The sequence below is a fragment of the Rhipicephalus sanguineus genome, chromosome 11 (assembly GCF_013339695.2).
Source record: "Rhipicephalus sanguineus isolate Rsan-2018 chromosome 11, BIME_Rsan_1.4, whole genome shotgun sequence".
NCBI classification, from domain to species: domain Eukaryota; kingdom Metazoa; phylum Arthropoda; class Arachnida; order Ixodida; family Ixodidae; genus Rhipicephalus; species Rhipicephalus sanguineus.
Window position 1 is genome coordinate 124,099,534 of NC_051186.1, and position 10,139 is coordinate 124,109,672.

The 10,139-nt window shown below is 44.6% G+C and overlaps 1 long non-coding RNA gene across 1 annotated transcript; it reads right to left on the reverse strand.

The window, feature by feature from the left end:
- Nucleotides 1-4,813: 4,813 nt before the first annotated feature.
- LOC119373909 (uncharacterized) lies at nt 4,814-9,204 on the reverse strand. Its single transcript, XR_005180014.2, has 4 exons — nt 9,112-9,204; nt 7,745-7,795; nt 4,983-5,159; nt 4,814-4,898 (listed from the first exon to the last, which is right to left on the reverse strand). It is a non-coding gene; the product is annotated as an uncharacterized LOC119373909 (long non-coding RNA).
- Nucleotides 9,205-10,139: the final 935 nt, after the last annotated feature.

Here is a 10,139-nt window from a genome sequence, read left to right on the forward strand (position 1 = left end):
AATGCCACTCTTCCAGCTTTCGCTGCAAGTGTACCGCGATATCCGCGCAGGCCTGGCGTTTTAGATGCGAAGCGTCTTATAGCGTAGTTCAAACCGGTGGTGGTGGTTGTGTGCGGCGTGACCACCCTTACTGCGCATGCGCATACCCTCCACACACCTCCCCTCCACTTCCCCTCTCTACTCCGCCTCACCACTTCCCTCCCCCTTCCCCCTCACCCTCACCACTTACCCTCTCCCCTTTTCCACTCTCCGCCTTCCCTCTCCCCTACCCCTCTCCACTCTTCCTCTGAAACGCGGGCTAGACATGCGAAATTCTCTCCTGCGCAACGCCGCGATGAACGCCAGCACATGAGCGTCCCCTCCACTCTCCTCTCCTACGCTACCCTGCTCTCGAGCGCCTGTCGACCGCGTTCCCCGCTAGCCCTGTGAAAAATAACAGCCAGGCTAGAGGAGAGACACCACGCGCGTAGCGTTCCACTTCGCGTTCCACGACGCGAGGTCGGTAGCATGCCCAACGAACGCCAAAGGAACGCGATCATGCAAGTGCTCCGGCTTCGCATCGCCTCATGGTCCCCTTTAGAGGGAAACGGTGTAATTTTTTTCTTTTTCGCTTTGTACCAAGGGGGATCGACGTGTATTTGTAAATTAGGTAGTTATGTGCACATCGTGGGCTTACCAGGCACGTCGACTACACTGTCTTGTATTGTATAGTTCACTGTACTGTACAAGGCATAGCCTGGTATAGTATAGTTTATGTGCCACGGACAGGAGGTATGTGACAAGGAGCTCCTATAGCATAGCATATCCATGCATAGTATAGTGTAATAAGGGGTGAGAAAGTGAAGTGAGAGGGAGGAAGAGTGATAAGAGTGATGTGAAGGTGAGGAGGAAGGCAAGGAGGGGAGAGTGCAGAGCATAGCCTAGCATAGCATACTTTAGCAAGGGGATGGGAAAGGAAAGTAGTGTGAGGATTACTGATGCAAGGTTGAGGAGCAGGAAAAGGAGGAGAAAGGACAACATAGAAAGAGATTAAGATGAAGAAAGAACTCAATTTGCACTCACCAGGTGTTGGCGCTTCCTTTCAAGCTACGCTTTTTGCTCAGATTTCACAGGTGTGAAACTGGCTTTAATTTTTTCCGAAGGAGTTTCAAGACTTTGTGTGGCCCTGTGGTAGAATACTCGACAGCCACGCAGAATGCCCTTGTTTGAGTCATGCTAGCATCTTGATGATTACTCTTTGAATTAGTCAGGTCAACGCTGCCGATGACGGATTTTGTTAAGGTTCTCGGGTTTAAATTACCAATGTCTATTCTCGCCATTCCTGGGTAGATATAAACTGTGAATATTCACCTGTGGCGCATACCCGTATACGCGACCTCTGGTATACGGGTATGTGCCGCACGTGACTAGAGTAAAGGGTTTCGCGATGTACACGATAGGATTTTTACGTTATTCGTGTCATGAGGAGATATTCACTGTTTCATCCCTTGATGCACTCATATGAGTATTTTGGTCTATACCAAGAAGGTGACCGCGATCGCACCGAGACGTAGAGGTGCAATAGATAGATAGATAGATAGATAGATAGATAGATAGATAGATAGATAGATAGATAGATAGATAGATAGATAGATAGATAGATAGATAGATAGATAGATAGATAGATAGATAGATAGATAGATAGATAGATAGATAGATAGATCCTACGTACCGTGGGAATCGATGTAATGTGAAGCATGCGGCGGGAAGGTGACTGTGGCGTAATTTTTTACATCGAGTGAGACGCTAGGAAATGGCGCATAAGATAGGCGCATGAGACAGACGCACACAATATGCTGAAGATTCGCACATGTGTTATATAACCAGTTGGGTACAGTTACGTAACGATGCCAACAACAACATAGTTATTGTCAACACCAGACGCGGTAAGCCGGTATGTAGTGCTTATATTCATCATCATCATCATCATAATCAGCCTGACTACGCCCACTGCAGGGCAAAAGCCTCTCCCATGTTCCGCCAATCAACCCGGCCCTGTGCTCGCTTCGGCCATGCTGTGCCTGCAAACTTCATAATCTCATCTGCCGAACCAACTTTGTCTCCCCCTCGCGCATTTACCTTCTCTTGGAATCTAGTCATTTACTCTTAATGACCAGCGGCTATCTTGCCTACGCGCTACATGGCCTGCCTACGTCCATTTCTTCTTGATTTCTGCTAAGATGTCCTTAACAGCCGTCTGTTCCCTGACCCACTCTGATCTCTTCTTGTCCCTTAAGGTTACACCTATAAGTTTCCTTTCCATTGATCACTGCGTGGTCCTCAGTTGAAGGAGAACCCTCTTTGTAAGCCTGCAGGTTCCGTAGGTAAGTAACGGATAGATGCAGCTGTTATATACCTTCCTCTTGAGTGATAGTGATAAACTACCATTCATGATTTGAACATGCTTGCCGAATGTGCTGCATCCCATCCTTATTCTTCTAGTGACTTCAGTCTCGTGGTTCGGCTCCGCGGTTACTACTTGTTCTAAGTAGACGTACTCCTTTGAAAGTTCCAGTGCCTCGTTACCTATCGAAAAGTGCTGCTCTCTTCCGAGACTGCTGCACATTACTTTAGTTTTCTGCATATTCATTTTGAGACTTACCGTTCTGCTTTTCTTGTCCACTTCATTAGTGCTTATACTTGTCAGTCATGATGGGGCACGCATGCACGTTTCACGAACCCGTGTGCACGTGTGAAAGGGGCTCTTGACAGTTCTCACGTAGATTGAGGTGAGTGTAATGTCTTAGTTATTGTGATTGATGTGCGCAACGCAGAACTCGCCGTTTCCGCTGCTTGTCTGTGTGGGTTCGGTGTCTGGCGGTCGGCGAAGTGGGATTCCGCCTACGTTGAAGTTGGGCATCGCCGTGTTCTGATATGTACCCACGCCATCGCACCTCCATCGAAGCCGATTGTTGTGGACGACACATTGGAATCCCGTTATTGTTGTAGGCTCATCGCTCCAGGTTTCAGAAAGTGCTAACACGCCAATTTCTGTAAGCATGAGCGCATTTTTCGAGGTCCTGCGCGTGCGCGTGCACAGACTGTACATTGAGTGCAGTCTGTACTCAATGCACATTGTGCACGCGCCAATGAAGTATACCTACAAGCAAAAAGCCCCTAATTTCTGGTAAATACGTAAAAACTGATGTAAGATTTCTCTTTGGCAAACATATTTGATGTAGTCAAGAGTTCGACGAAAGTTCGTGTGGTCAGGCATTGGATGAGATGTTTCACGGTCACTGACCAAGTCGGAAGAGATGATCTGACGTTTCGGAACCGCATACGAGCTCCTTGTTCACTGAGCAGGACTCGAAGTCGTTGTCAAATATATAGGCAGAACGTGACGCAACGAGCATGCGTAGACGGCAGGCATAGTTGCTGGTGTCCCGTTCATTGTAGCTGGCGTCGACTGAATGGTTAGTGATTCCAGAAGCCGGCGTGATGTCACGTTCTTTTCCTTGGCGACGATGGCGGCGTTATCGCAGTGAATGATATGATCATGTGCATACGCATGACCTGACTCTTCCGACTTGGCCAGCGACCGTGAATCATCTCAAACGTATTTGAAGCGCTTGTTAGAAAATCAGAGGCATTTTACTGTGTGAAGGTATACGCCAAGCGAAGCTGTCTAGACCCATCGAGGAAGCTCCAAGTTCCATCGCACCTCCCCCGCCGTGATGCAATTTTACTGTGCCGCCTGTGGTTAAGAGTATCTTTCACGAAGGCGTACTCTTTTCGCATAGGAATGGCAGACACCTCAAAATGTGACTCGTGCAGTAGCAACGAGACGTTAGAACATCTACTGTGTTTGTGTGGACGTTTCGTGAACAAACGAAACGCTCTGCGCGATGCGCTGAACAAGTTAGACGACAGACCGTTTTCCGAAGAGAAGATCCTCGGATCGTGGCCCTACGCGTCGCAGGCCAGCAAAGCGACGCGAGCATTACTGCTGTTTTTAAAATCGACCGGCTTAAACGACCGTTTGTAGGCATTCAATGGACAGGTGCATATGCACCCTGACAGTGCCTTCTTCCCTCTTCTTTCTTTTAATTCCTTCATCCCTTCCTTCCAGCGCAGGGTAGCAAACCGGACGCACGTCTGGTTAACCTCCCTGCCTTTCCTTCATTTCCTTCCTCCTCCTCCCAGGACACGACACAGTGTTGACGCACAATTTTGATGAAAGGCACGGAAGTACACACAATTTCTTGTAACTTAGGTTACGCTCCTTTAAAGCACTTCCACTTCGATTTGTATAGACGAGAGGGTGCGGCACACAGATTATTTTTATTTTTTAGCTATTTATTTTCTTTTGTGTTCTCACCTAATTCCGTCATCTGAAAGGATGTCTCAAGTATCAGGATGTCAGTAATTCAAGGCAAGTTGATTCGGATGTCAACAACGGGATTTTCAAGAACAGCGAAGATTTGGCATCGAAACAGTCCAAAAAAAAAAGACTAAGTAAAGGAAACACACAACAAAAGCGCAGACGAACAAATGGCGGAAGTTTATTGCATCAGAAAATATATACCAAAAATAAAAACTGAAATGAAACAAAACATGAACTCTCACATGGTCACAGCGATAAACTTGCCCCACTTGTTTGTCAGCACTTGTGCTGTATGTTCCCTCTACGTAGTCACGTTTTCGGTCTGCTTCCACGCAGTATCATGTACAAACTGGCCCTTCAAGACACCTTTTTGCAATTTGCAATGAAGATTTCTCGTTCCATCTTGGTTTTACGTGCCAGAAAAGAAATTTTTCTTTATCAAAACTCCCCGTATGACTTAATTGAGTTTTCAACCTCGCGACCACTGCCATGTCAGTGCTCAGCTCACGGCTTTGGACACCTGCAGGCATTTCTGCACAGAAAACAATAAAATGGTTTATTTCGGAGACATAAATACCGACATCCTGCACTAGCGTAAAACGAAAACACAACGAACCGTTTGCTCGTAGGTTTCTCTTTTTTAAGGAAGCGTGGTAGTATTTTATTCTCCACGCAGTCCACGACTCTCCATTTTCTTCGTCGTTGGTTTTCCTGTCGTAGTGGTAATCGCATCCAGACACACACATTCTCCTTTTACGCATTTTCCGAGGTGCTTATTTGGGCAGCCGTCTTTCTGCAAATAATGAAATAAAAACAAGAACAAAAAGAAATTTTCGCAGGAAAAGCACGCGTACATTTGTCATTACTGATTATGTTTCCATATTTTTTCTGTTACATGATGTTTCGAAGCAAGCTTTAGCGGCACGTAGGTGAATTGAACGTTTTTTTTAAAACTGACATATTGTGAATCACGACATTGCATTAGGCCCACTGGTTATTACGATTGAATGTAAATAAAAAAATATTGCCACACCGGAAACTGCCGTAGTGTCGACGTCTAATATACGCTTTGCAAAAGCTTTGGCCAAATACACAATGTTTCTCTTTCGTAAGCCTTCCGTCGCATTGGTGATTGACGTGTAGAAAGTGAACAGAACTTGCATGCCTCTCCGAGCAAAGAAAAGTGCACTTCCAAATTAATTCTTTCAAAATCTGGATAATATTTCAAGTTGAACACAAAATTTCTCTTCGCGAAGCGTCTGCTGTCGTGCGTCTTTCTCCAAAAGCAGTCTCCTCTTGAGTATAGATGTGTTTCTAACCCGGTTACGCATCGGTGGCCTAGTACTTATCGACACAGCATGTGCTATCAAATTATGCGCACTGATGCAAAGTTGACGTAATGCATGATTTTAAACAAGCCAGATATAATAAACAAGAACTTTTATTGACGTTACACGCATAGGCGTGCACATGGTTTCTCATTAGGGTGGAGGGCAAAATTTTATTGCACGCCCCCCCACCACCCCCCTTTTTTGTCGAGTAAAAGCGACAACATGCTTCAGAATGAATGAAATTATAGAAGTGAAGCGATGGCGTACGTCTTACAATGACCTATTTTTGGTCCCTAGCTTTCCGCTAGTAGAGATGGTAAGTAAACCGTTTTTGGAATGCAGCATCAGGGGCCTCTTTGGCTGCCATTGTCACCAAAAACCTACGCGGCCATAACCCTAGAACCCTAGTCTTTGATGTTGGGATACGTCTGACTGAGTACTTGTATGGGGTAGGCTTTGCGCCCCTCCCCTTAGAAGATTAGAGGGTCTGGCGCCCCTTCTGCCCCCCCCCTCTCCCCGTGCGCACGTCCATGGCATAGGCTAAGTGTACCTTGGTGGCCTCTATATCGGTTTCACTAATACCGATAAACAGCTCTCTACAGGACATATTACAGCGAAAGCTGTTATGAGAGCATTTCACCGGCCGTTTCTGGCGCCGTAGTTGTCCGCCGCCGCCACCGGTGTCCATAACCAGTATTGCCCGAAATGAAAAAAAAACGAAATAAGAAAAAATTCCAGGATGGAACGAGGTTCGAACCTGGGCCCTCTGCGTGGGAGCCCAGTATTCAACCTCTGAGCCATGCCGGTGCTTGAAACTGCTTTGCAAAAAAGTCCTATACAGGCTTCATGTCGGGAAGGAACCACATTAACATATGTAATATAGCGTGGTAGAAGAGTAAAATAAGCATCAAGCGTCGCACAACGCGAATTCTGTAACCAGGCGTCACCCAATGCTAATTGCGCAGCGAGTAGGTTGTTGAATGCTTCCAACCCATTACAAAGGGCTCTGCCATAATTCTTCGTCGTCATCAGGCACATCATCGACAAAGTGCGCATAATGCCTTACATGCGTTTAGCAGGTGCCACGGCTCTCCGTGAGAATGCCGAAAAATGGCACAGTGCCTGCTGACTTACTTCTCAAAAATTACAATGATTTATAGCGTAGTGGGTTCCTCGCAAATGCACTTGTATTGGTTGCCAAGGAAGCCCATAAGCACATGATCCATTTCCTCGGGGTCTCAGTAAAATTACAATGATTTAGAGCGTAGTGGGTTCGCCGTAAGTGCACTTGTCTTGGTTTCCAAGGAAGCCCATAAGCGCATGATCCATTTCCTCGGGGTCTCAGTGAAATTACAATGATTTATAGCGTAGTGGGTTCCTCGCAAGTGCACTTGTATTGGTTGCCAAGGAAACCCATAAGCGCATGATTCATTTCCTCCCCCCCGTCGCTCTCCCACGTCAACGTATGTTATACAGCATGACGGGAGAGAGAAATGGCAACCGGGCGTCACCCAATGCAAATTACATACCTGGTGGGCCGTTTAAAGCTTCCAACCCATTAGAAAGGGCTGAGCCATCATCATCAGTCGTCGCGTCAACAGAGTGCACATAATGCCTTACAGACGTGTATCTGGTGCCTCGCTTCTCCGCAGAATGACGAATAATGGCTTAGTAGGTGCTTCCCAACTTCACAAAAATTGTAATTTATGGCGTAGTGGGTACCTTTCTAGTGTACTTGTATTGTAGCCCCAATAGAGCTTATAACGGGCTCTAGAAATCCCGCTCTTCCAGCTTTCGCTGTGACTATGCTGCGGTTTCAGTGCAGGCCTGGCGTTTATTACCGGTATGTTACGTTTTTATTTATGAATGGGCAACTGCTTTGTGAGCTTGGTTCTAAAAGGCTGCATTCTGGCGTATTATATTTGCAGATAAACAGCCTAATAGCAGCCACTTGACAAGCACCTTGACTGAGAAGCCAAACGCCAGCAAAATATGTTCTCAAAGGCTTTCAGCTAATACTGTATTGTCGTTTAACTTCGAATCTCACCTTGCACAGGTGGCCATGGTGGTAGTGCATGTGTCCACATCCGAGAATTCTCTGCAAAAAGAGCTCACAAACATCGTTTTTGACGAAGGCATCATATATGGAGTAAAATCTTGATGTAAACAACATTGCTCCCTTGCCTACGAGTTTCGTAATATCTATCAAGGAATTTTAATGTTGGAGTGTGGTTTCGATACGCATGTCGTTAAAATGTTTTTTTTTATGCTAGCACAGTACACTAAACAGATAGCAGATATCTGTGAGAATCGCGCATCTGGTGACGTGGCGCGTCTTTTTAAAAATAAATCAGTTTCCTGACTGACTGATTGTTATTAAAAAAATTCCATGCTTTTGTTGCTTTAATCTTCTTATATCCACCCACATCTGCACACCAGTGATGTAGGCTAAATTGTTACTTTACTAGGCTTAGCGCACAATACACAGGAACTGGACGTTTCCTGACATATTCTCTATAAACGCTTTTCTTACGCCGGCCTAAAATTTCCCTATGTTTTAAGCATACATCCGACGGGCAACATAGATTGCGATATTATCCATACTTGTCATATATTTCAATACAAAACGTGAGTCACTATATTGACCTACATCGGCCAACGAGAAGATACAGTGGGAACTCCATGCTTTCTTGTCATAACAACGAAGAGAATTTATCATTACCGTCACAGGCCCCAGCCTTTTACCTCACTGATGAAGGAAAGCTCAAGCATGTTGTCCTTACCCATGTGTGAAAACTAACTTAATATTTCTGTTTGGACTACTGTAAACGCGCTCTTTTTCCCGTAACTGAGCACATTTCTGCGAATATTTCGGTACATTCTTTTCCCAAATTTTATGCGTAAAACACTGTGTTGCAGCTGAAAAACAAGGTGAATATATTCGACTGTGTTTGATACAGCTGGAACAGAAGATGCTGCATCCTAATACTATAGGCAGATAACTCACAGTCACCGTATGCTCAATTCAAAATTGCATGTTTTTGGTCACATATTAAAATCGATATAACGGCGATGTGTTGTATTCCGAATAACGACAAAGAGATAATGCTATTTTGGGCGTATGCAAGCTACCGTACTTTGTTTGGAAACATTTACAGCTTTGTGTGACAGTAGATAAATTCGTAATTACAACACATTATGGATACCTGTCACTACGGATTTTAGCAGTTTTCTTGCTGATATGTTAAAGCTAGTTTCTGCATACCCTGAAGTGCATAGCGTACTCTAGACGCTGACTGTATCAATCCTATCGATTTGATCGACTGGTAAAAGGCATAACAAAATGGAATCCCCACATTACATTTTACGAATGTTGTTAAAGTGAAAAATAGGAATAGCGAAATTGTTTCATACCTGGTGCCTGCCAACAACTGTGGAGTGAAGCACATCACCCAAAGCCTTTTCTCCTTCTGCGTCGTTAGCCAGTGTAACACTTGCCACGAGAACTGATGGAACAAAAAAAAAATAGAATCTTAATTTTACAAGCAATTTTTGCTAATATCGCTAGCATTTGCCCTAATGGTTGAAACGAACGCTTGAGCCTTCCAGTGGCAAATATAAATAATCAGTGAATCTCAAAAGCTCATGTTCGTACTTCTTCACTTCCCTTGGTGCGCTGTGTCAGTTCAAGAATGACGAAACAACTTGCCCAATCATCAACACTAGTTTATTTTTTTAGAATACCACAGAAACAGTAGCACGGATCCAATATCTTTCAATAACGAGTACTTGAGGATATTGCCACACGCGCATAATTTGCTTTATTTTAATGTGATCGTGCTTTACACACAAAAAAACTGTTACCTCCACTCGTCGCAGGCTGTGCAGCAATGTTTGGAAACTTCAACATTTCGTCAAACTCTTATGTTAAGATTACCCGCAGGACACGTGTAACCGATATTATTCTAGAGCTACGCGAGCACTAGTGATAACGCTAGAATTTATGACAACTGATGTGTAACAGACGAGGCGTTCCACCGATGTTCAGATTACCGACGACCGACGTCCGTGTTCGTAGTTATCATTGTACAGCGAGTGTTGCTTGTAGCTTGAGCGTAGTTGTTTTGCGACAATACAATAAACAAAAGCTTTTTATATGGCTGAACTTGACAAATATGAAGAAGAAGCTTGGGAATAAAGCAATTACTAAAGCATAGAATTTAATATCTGCTCCCCTGTGGCTCCCTCCTTATAATTTAGAGGCTACTAGTGCTCTCTGATTTCTTCTCGTGAATTACGGGAGCCGTAAATGATGTGCGGATGTGTCACAGTATGCGACAAAAATCCAATACTTTTATTTTTGCTTTTTACGATCCGTCAAAGGTATAGAACGAGTTTCATTTCCGCTTACAAAACAAATATATCTTATCTGGCCGCTTTTC